Here is a 9,424-nt window from a genome sequence, read left to right as displayed (position 1 = left end):
AATGTTCTAATAATCATTTTCTTTGCTTCTGTCCTAAATATATGCATCCGGTGGTCATTGCCCTTGCAACGTTGCACATTTGGTGAGAAGGTACATTCATGCCTTATAATGCACAGTGCTCACCAATTTCGTTTACAAGTGTATTTACTGGATAAAAACGGAACTCGGTGCGGACAATGCTCCCTAAAGTTGAAAGTTTTATTAGCAACGTATTAAGTCTATTAATTCCTTCCCGTCTTATTAAAGTATTTTTAGGAGGTATGTCGTTCCAAATTAAGACATACGCTATGAGACAAATTGTTTTAAAGCGTTACGGAAAACCTTTGAGAGCCTGCGGTTCGTAATTAGCACCGAACGCTGGTACTTTTGCATTCCGCCTCCCTCTAAATGCAGCCACCGATACCGACAATTGAAACCGCGACCTCGTGATGAACAGCAGTACGCCACAACCTCTGTGCCACAGTGCAGTGTAGTATGAGTGCATAAATCTATCTATCACTGTGCCAGATCATCGTATTCTGCCCAACGTTTAAAGATTTAGCCGGCTTAAAGGTTTGGACGGCACTGTTTTGTTCATTATCGCAGAAAAATATATAAAATCCCATTCCTTTGCACGGCAGAAAGTTATGAAAAAAACTCGAGATTAACATTTTCATTTATGCCGTGCTCGAGATGAAAGGCAGCCAAAGGCCGTCAAGTCCAGTGCACCCTGCGGAGCACTAAAAACCCGCCTATATAAACCAAAGTACTTCGGCAAGATATTAAAGTTTTCCTACCACTATATTCATGGCGGTGATTACTTCTTGCGCAGCTCAGAAAATTTACAAACAGCATTTACGAACTGAGGGTCCCGCTGATCTACCTGGGTGTATGCACGCTCAGCAACTGCAATCAAGAGGAGCTTCAGAAGCTGATCAGAGCAGGTACGTCTCTGCACCTGCGAGAGCGTCGATTGCGCACATACAACAGATATAGGTAAGCTATGCAATGCCGCAAAATTTCTGTACAGTGTTTTTTGCCGGAAAGGGTCCAACAGCACCCAAGAATTCAGCGCCACTTGCTTCATCAGTTCACGGTCATTAGGGCACCATTTTTTCGACATGTACTCCGTGCGCCTCTGGCTTCCTGACCACTAATGTGTACGGTGAGCACACACAACAATCGCGGATTTGTTCTGAGCCATTGGCTGCAAATTTTTGCGCAACCGTGCTATCGAGTAACAGGTCGATCATTTTCTGAGAACTAAGAAAATGAAAGACAGCTAAGGCAGACGTACAGCGAAAATGGCTCCGCTTCGAGACGATCAAATGTGGTCTTCGAATGGGGATTTTGTGGCCTTGTTTGGTGGCTTCTTTACCATGACTGCATTGGTGGTGTTGTTGTCTTTATCACCATACCCGTTGACGACGATGATGATGAGCAGGGAAAGGATGAGACTGGGAAAAGAAGTGGAATTCGCATAGCAGTTATTCTGTGTCTCGTGAGCTGCATGTAAGACAACGCAGAGGAACATGAGGCAACATATTATTATGCAACTAGCAATCCACGATTTGTTAAAATTTTTCGGACCACCTTCACCGGTCAGTCCCGCGACGTTACGAAAACCGCAAAAACACGCCCTCTGACATGACGTGCGCACGCTGATTGTTTGTGATTCGGCCGAACAAAAGCAAGATAAATCTCTCGATTCTAGGTCTGTTTCGAAAATATCTCTCCGCTGTTGGTCAAGATTTTTTGGGCTATGCTGCCTTCGCCAGTCTGTCCCGAGACGTGAGAAAACCACGAAAACTCCATTCGTTAAAATGGCGCGTATCTACTAAAGATGCATTATTATGACCAACAAAACATTTTTAGATGCGAAGCATCTTATGCTCGGGGCTATGTCACTCCCTCCTCCCTCCCTCCGCGGTGCGGCGTCCACTTCCGGTTCCGCTTTTGGTTCCGGAAGCCAGCTTCCGGCTTCCGGAGAACGCTTCCGGCGTTTTGCCCGAATGATCCCCAGGTGCTTCGCCCACTCATCATCATTCACTTCGTCGTCTCATTCTCCTCCCTCAACGCCGCGATGAGTGCCACGGACAGCGCCAGCGTCAACGCCAGTGTCTGCGCCGTGGACAGCGCCGCGGAGAAGAGGGCTCGAGCCGCTGCCACGAAACGGCAGCGGCGACAGGCCGATCTGAAAACTAATGAGAACTTGAGTCGACCCCATGGCTGCTTCGCATACTACTCGGGGTTCCCCTACGGGAAGATGGTGTAATTTTTTTTTAAATATCCTGAGACTGCCCCGTTCAGAAAGGAATAAAAGATAGCTACTGCCGATCACTCTGGCATTGCCTACTCAGAGCTACTGGAAAGAATTATTTTCAGCGTGTGTTAAAAATTTTGGCGTGGCAGCAAAAGGTTGTCGAGCCCTTTCGGCCGCGGGCAGAACTTCGCTCGGCCAACTTTTGCCAGCACATACAAACGCCAACAGTGTAGCGTTTGTCCAAAGAGCTGCTTATAACTTGAGCTTTTGTTCATGCTAGAACGGAGTAGTTCCCACCGCACAGCGAGCAGTCAGATTCATATAGCATTACATTAGCTAGGCGCAGGCAACAGCTGCTATGGCTAAATGTAACACCACATGATCGTGGAATCCATCTTGCAATAAAGCGACTTATAGTAAATTTAATTAAATTCTGCAGTTTTACGTACCAGCACCAGGATATGATAATGAGGTGCGCCATAGTAGGTGGCTACGGATACATCTCGGCCACTTGGGGTTATTTAACGTACACCCAATACACGGCACACGGGCGTATTGATATTTCATCCGCATCGAAATGCGACCTCGGGCTTCGCAACGCCAAAGCCATTACGCCACCGAGGTGGGGGACTTCGAATTCTCGGAACACCATACTATGCATTGGCACACAGTGTGATCCAAACTTATCTGAGTTGTCAAGTCGCCGATTTGGTCCCCAGTGTTCGCGAGGAAAAGTACAGGCCGACGCAGCAACGGGGCCATGGGCGCATTGCGACGCCACATCCGCGCTCCATGCACTCTTAACCAACAAATCCTAAACTCAGTATCTACCGTTAGGCAACGCTGGCGAAGGTCGCAGCCGGCCTCTCGACCACTCTAAAAAAGTATGATTCTAACCGCACGCAGACGTTGACAGAGTATCATAGGACTGTTTACGTCCCTGCGTTCAGAAAGCTCCGCAAAGACACTTCTTTAAATCCGCAAATAATTTTCAGAAAAAACAAAGCTGTGTGAAAATACCAAATACTGTGCTCCACAGAAAACTCCATATACTGTGCTCCATATAAAATCTACACAACTTAAGTCGCATCGCATTCTGTCACCGTCCTCACATACGTTATGTCATCCACTTCCCTCTTGCCAGCATTTAATTTACAAAAATGGGGACGATACATCACGTACAAGTGTAACATATCGTCCTTCATAATGCCTTCATACCTTCCAAGCACTTTTTAACTGTCACGAATTCATCAAGTGAATACTAATAAATAACACTTGTGGAAAGGAGAATAAATTCAGAAATTAGCATACTTAAGACGATTCTGTATTCGATTCATGGGCGCCGCCGTCTTGAACTGTTACACAAACAATTTTTAAGTTTTATGAGAAGTGAAGTTAGGTGACATGGTCATGAAACACTGAACGCATTTATGCAACTATTTTCATGACTGCGAATCGACTGTAGTATCCTACACTTCGTTGTTAAAAACAGAAAACAGCAGTGTTAACAGCCCATTGTGGCGGCACCTAAACGCTTCCGTAAAATTGTCTATAAATATAGCGGAAATGTTGCATTTGTTGTTCTAGGTGACTGCGGTAAATAGCTTACAGAGTGCGCTACTCAGTTTTAATTTTGCCGGTTTTCATTCTAGTCCTTCACCTGCGCCCTCCCTTTCCCCCCTACACATTCCCTTTTCTCACTTTAACCCACCGTCATTTAGACGAAGCTTTAGCTTGTATTCAACTTCCATTTCGCCCTTCAAACGTATGTGAAACGCAAAAATGCTGTCATCAGAGAAGTTCTGAAATAAATAAGAAGCTTCCTCTGCAATTAATTCCGCCTATTTTCATTGCTCTGCTCTTCTTTCAGTGCTTCCTCCTTCGATAGATGTCACCATCTCGAATTGCGTAACCTCTTTGCCTCCCATCTTGACGAAAGGGCCGGTTGCAATTTTGTAAGTATGTGCAGGTGCTAGTTTTGAACGTTGTGAAATTACTAGTGTACCTAAAGGAAATCATACAAACTGTTTCACTTCACCTTGTTTACTGTAGCTTTCCTTTTTGGCAGATCGTTTCTTGGCCTTTTGGTGCTGTTGCTTGCGGTTGGAACACTTTTGGATATTTGCAGCCCTGCAGGACACCATACGAAAAGAAAGAACCAGAGTAAGTTCGCCCACTGGATTTTTGAAGACATTGTCGTTGGCCAGTGATCTCCGCATTCGTACGGGGACATAATATCATGCAGTTATCAAAGGCTAGCCGGCACACAATGACGTGTATCAATAAGTACCATATTTCAGCAATGCTACAATAAACTGTGTTTTATTGCAATAGCAATTATATGGACAGGTTCCATATAAAGTCCAAGGGCAGTACCGCCGTCACCGCGCGCGACATGCTGTATGTGTGTGTGAAAGCGTGCGAGGCGAGCCGACCATCGCGGCTCAACCTCCTGTGCGCAAGGAAGGAACGCGGGTAGGAAGCCCGCCGTCTTCCATCGCGCGCGAGGCACCGGAGGGAGGGGAGGAACGAGTGGGGGGCGTTCTACTCTGACGGCTGCTACGGACGGCGCGGCTACGTGGCCGCCGTATCTTGAAAGCGATCTGCGATGTGGACGAAGTGCACCGAGGGCGGCTAGCTTCGTATGCGCTGTGTTTTCGACGCGTAGTACGCGTTTAAGCGAGAGGAAGCGCGAAGGTCGATTCCCCCGTCATTGCTACCGCGCTTCCGCACTCCAGCGTTTTGACAGCGAGTTTCCGCAGTCATCGAGTGAGATGTGTTCATGTTTACCTGCGCCCTTGTGACACCGTGCTTGTTAGTTTGTTTAGTCAACGAATGTTTGCAAGTTTATACGGCTGATAAAACTAATATTTTTACTTCGTATAACTGTCTACTATTTTGCTATCGCGATCGATGCTTCAGCTTTCAGGCGATACTGCGATGTTTTCTTTGCATAGATTTAAAAAGCCCCCAAAAAGTTCATGGCTATGAACCTTGATGCAAGTCATGTGATATGAATGCGTAGTTCAGATGTTGTGCAACGTTTAAAAAACGCGGCATTTTTATTAACTTAACTACATGAACCATGGCAATAATAATTATTTGGCTAAATAGTACATTACTACACGCATCCCATCCATTTCGATTTCTTTTGTTCAAGTCTTTGTTATCATCATGCTGTCGATTGTGGTTCACATTTGTTTCTTCGCTCCCATTTTCAGGGTTTCTTCTATCTGCTTTGAGGTCATTTTCTGTAGCATCGAATACGAACATGATGCTTCATGTGGCTAAAGACAAGAAATCCGAGGCCTACAGGCTGCGCTTTCTTCACGGCATCCGCTTCTTCAGCATCGTCTGGGTTACTGCAATACACTGCTACGCTGCGAATTCGCATGTGTGGTGTGAGTGAGTTTGTGCATTCTTCTCCCATCGGAAATTCAGTCACATGCTCCGATGAACAAAACAAGCCCAGTAACACGTTATTCCCCTTCTATAATCATGCAGTAGAGCACGAACCCATAGACGGGTGGATATAGGCACACGCATTCATGATGTTAGTATGGCGAGCAAAGTAATTACTATAGAGAAATGTGATGGCACTAAGCATCATTGTCGCTGTTTGCCGTTGAATGTTTCATTTATTACGGGCACTTATAAACAATACATTAGCATTTTTTTTGTTCGAAAAAAGTATGCCGGGCGGCTACAGGCTGAGTCATTTCGCGCAGGAACCAACGAGCTCCACAAACAGAGAAGAAAGACGAGCACGATTGCAAAACGACGCAAACAATCGCTATTGCACTCATTAAAATCCCCCACCCCTCCCATCCCCCCTTTTTACGTCCGTCCTTTAAGCGATTCGTGCGAAGCCACAATTTAGCCCTTTCGACTTCCCGCGCTACGCCGTGCTCCAATCCTTCCAGTTGGGGGCGACTGCTCAAACTTGATGGGAACGTTCATTCGCTGTCACAGTATATTACCGAAATCAGAGTATGCACATCAAAGAATATTCCGTGGTATCGCTTGGAAACCAACAAACAAGATGCGACAAAATGTTTCTTTTCTCTCAAAGTATGCAGGAAACCATGAAAATTTGGTAGTGTGCGCTTTAAGATGAGAGAAAATGCTGCCAACTTCTTTTGCTGGAGCAACTATATGTAACATATTTAGCTTCGCTTTTGAGAGTGCTTGAAACTCTTCCACCTTTACCCACGAAGCACATGTACTTATTTTGTACAGACATGAATACAGCAAATGCCCTCCAACATGCAGCGCGAAAGCTCCGAAGGGATGAAATGTGAGACAAGTCTTATATTCTTTTTTATTATGCCCGAAAGATATGAAGTTCGGCCACAGAAAAAGCCGGCTATCACAAGATTACAGTTAAGAAAATATCAAAAGAAAAAAGGTAATGACAATACAGAACACTCCCGTATGATCGAGTTGCTAGCACAGCAATTGTTGTTAGAACGTAAGTGGCAGTTCTTGTAGGCAGAACAAGCGAACTAATTATATTGTATTTTATGTTGGTCATGGTCGAAAATGAATAACATTTGGCTTTCGGATTGTCAGTATTTCCAATCCATTAACTTATGCCCCAGGTGCCAACCAACAGTACTTCCGTTTCTATAGTGTTAAACACGTGGGCTTCTAGACGGTAAAACTAAACATGCACAATCGCGAATGATAGCTTCCTGTACTAAAATAGCTAGATTGCCGATTTCCCGACAGGAAACCTGGTCAAAATTTTAGCAGAGTAATATGGGGAGTCACATTTAACCTATTTATTGTTCGAGCAAGCCAGGCTATGCGTTTTCTAAAGACAGTCAATCGCTAGGCGCTTCACGCCCTGCTCAGACTTTATCGGTATAGGCTGCTACTATTTTTACTATAAAGCCAGCAAGTTGAGCTAAGGCATTAGACTGTTAATTTCAGAACTATAGTTGTTAAATTTATAATGTAATGGCCTAGGCTAAACTTGATGACTTCACGCTTAGCATGAATGTTGTTTCCATGCCTACCTTCTGTCCTAGTGTGTGCGCGTGTTCGTCGGTGTAACAGGTATGTTCAATGCACACCTTTCATGCGTTAAAATTGTGCACAGAATTTTAAAAAACATGCACAAGAAACCATCGAAGATGATTGTCAAAGCCAGTGTTAGCTTCCTTGTGTAACCTACTTCATATCCGCATGCCATCCATAAATCACGAAACTTTATGGACACATCAGACGACACTAGTAATGGCAATCTCGCTGCCAACTACAACGTCAAATGGTACCACGATACATTATAGTTTGTTGTAATCCCATAACCCCAGTTAAACCCTGTAGCAACCCAAGTTATCCCTTGTATCCTGGCTGCAACTTCCCATCAAGCAACATCGCTCGATGGTGCATTGCAAGCTCTAGCAAGAATATAATTGATATTTAAAATTGTTAGTTCATACCCGTGTCACGGCGGCACATACGAGTATATTCTGGGGTAAGAATAGGCACCTACCCACCAATAGGCACCCAGGAATAGGCACCTGCCCAAATACCTATTGGCAAAAGTTGCTTACTAGGCCAGCAAGATGTCTATTCAAGAACATACACAGTGGTAGAAGTTCTTCATATACTTACACCCACAACACGTTCTTAATGCGTTAGCATTCTTAGAGTACTTCACGTACTTTCCTGGACCTAACTGTTTATGTTATTATCTCTGTCTCTAATTGTTTTCCCGCATACCTGGATAATGGGTACTACATGGTCGAATGGGTATAGCGCATCGGGCTGCTGTGCTGAGGGAATATGGTTCAAAACCAACCATCGCACACGCTTGGGTCACTGTGTATTTGGCAATGTGTACACAGGTGCCATTCTTGATCGAACCACTTTCACGCCTACATGGGTCACTATAGATGCGGCACTGAGTATGTACCGCTCTTCAATGAAACTTTCTGCCACCGACTTAAAGCACTTGTACCACTCGGTCTTTGCTGGTTCTCAATGGACTCTCTGATGCCAACTTGGGCCACTCGGTATGTGCCAGTAGGTGTATGCCGCTCTTCCACGAACGTCCTTTACGCCAGCTTGGGTAACTAGGTATGTGCCATATAGGGAATGTGCCGCTCCACAGTGAGAAAAATGAGGCTTTAAATTTCTCCGATGCTGCGAGGAATCGAACCCACGTCACGCGGGTTCCTCAAGGGCAGCTAGCCGGCGCTTTTATAGGCTGCGCCACAAATTCACTCTGCATGTGCCGCTTTTCGATCAGCGTATTTTACGCCAACGATTTAGCGAGCTGCGCCACGAATGCATTGGGTACGTGCCACTCTTCAGTGAGCCTCTGGCAAACTTAGGGCTCCGGCTATATGCCACTGGGCGTCCGACAAAAGAGGGAACAATTCTCAGTGCTGCCACGCACCGGCGCCCCACGATTCTCGTCTCGGAGGCCACGGGCGGACTTCTCGGCAGTGCCAATAGATGGCGCAGCGTGTCCAGAAAGGAGTGCGAGAGAAGAGCCTGGTTGCCGCATGACGCGTTTCTAAGCTTTCGCACTCACCGGCGCGCCATGTATTTTGCAAGTCACTCGCAGTCCTTGTGGCGGCGCCGCTAAAGGTCGCCGTCTCCTCGGGGAAGCGCGAAAGAGGAGTCCCGCTGCAGCGCATGCTTTATGCATAACTGATTTCGACGGCGGTAATACGTTTTGTCGCTATATTGAAACAATGCTATACGCATTATCGTTGACAATCATCGTAAGATGTGCTGTGTCAAAGTTTGTAATTTTTGTGTGCGAGATCGGACGAAGTTCACCCGAAGTGCGTGATGTAGCTAAATAACGCAACCGCTTTAAAATCTAGGGTTTGGGAACAATGACTGCTTTGAAACACTTCTGGCACGTACACACTAGCGGCAAAACGCGCGCGGGGCGCCGCGAAAGCAGCCGCGAAACAGGTTTTTCTTGCCGCGGAAGGGATCGCTCCTGGACCGATTTTTTGCGGTTTGCCGTGTGCCGCGGATGAAGGAGACCAATGAGACCGGCCCGCTTCCGTGGCGTGGGCGCGGGAAACTAGTGTCATGCGGACCCGCCCGACCGCTCCTTTCGTACTCGCGTCCGGTGTTAGCCGGAAACTCGTTTCGCCCTATCATCTGCACGCGTCAGCTCCCGGACCGAGCTGACGGATAGTTCGAGAAGAG

General features: G+C 46.2%; 1 protein-coding gene across 1 annotated transcript in view; it reads left to right on the top strand.

The window, feature by feature from the left end:
- Nucleotides 1–821: 821 nt before the first annotated feature.
- LOC119439143 (nose resistant to fluoxetine protein 6) overlaps nt 822–9,424 on the top strand; it is a 328,558-nt gene continuing 319,955 nt past the window's right edge. Inside the window, exons 1-3 of the mRNA XM_049660749.1 lie at nt 822–923; nt 4,113–4,197; nt 4,311–4,405. The gene's annotated coding sequence lies outside the window, so the exon portion shown is untranslated. The remainder of the gene's footprint in view (nt 924–4,112; nt 4,198–4,310; nt 4,406–9,424) is intronic.

The sequence above is a fragment of the Dermacentor silvarum genome, chromosome 1 (genome assembly GCF_013339745.2).
Source record: "Dermacentor silvarum isolate Dsil-2018 chromosome 1, BIME_Dsil_1.4, whole genome shotgun sequence".
NCBI lineage: Eukaryota > Metazoa > Arthropoda > Arachnida > Ixodida > Ixodidae > Dermacentor > Dermacentor silvarum.
The sequence above is the reverse complement of the archived record's forward strand: the minus strand, read 5'-3'. Positions and strand labels throughout refer to the sequence as shown.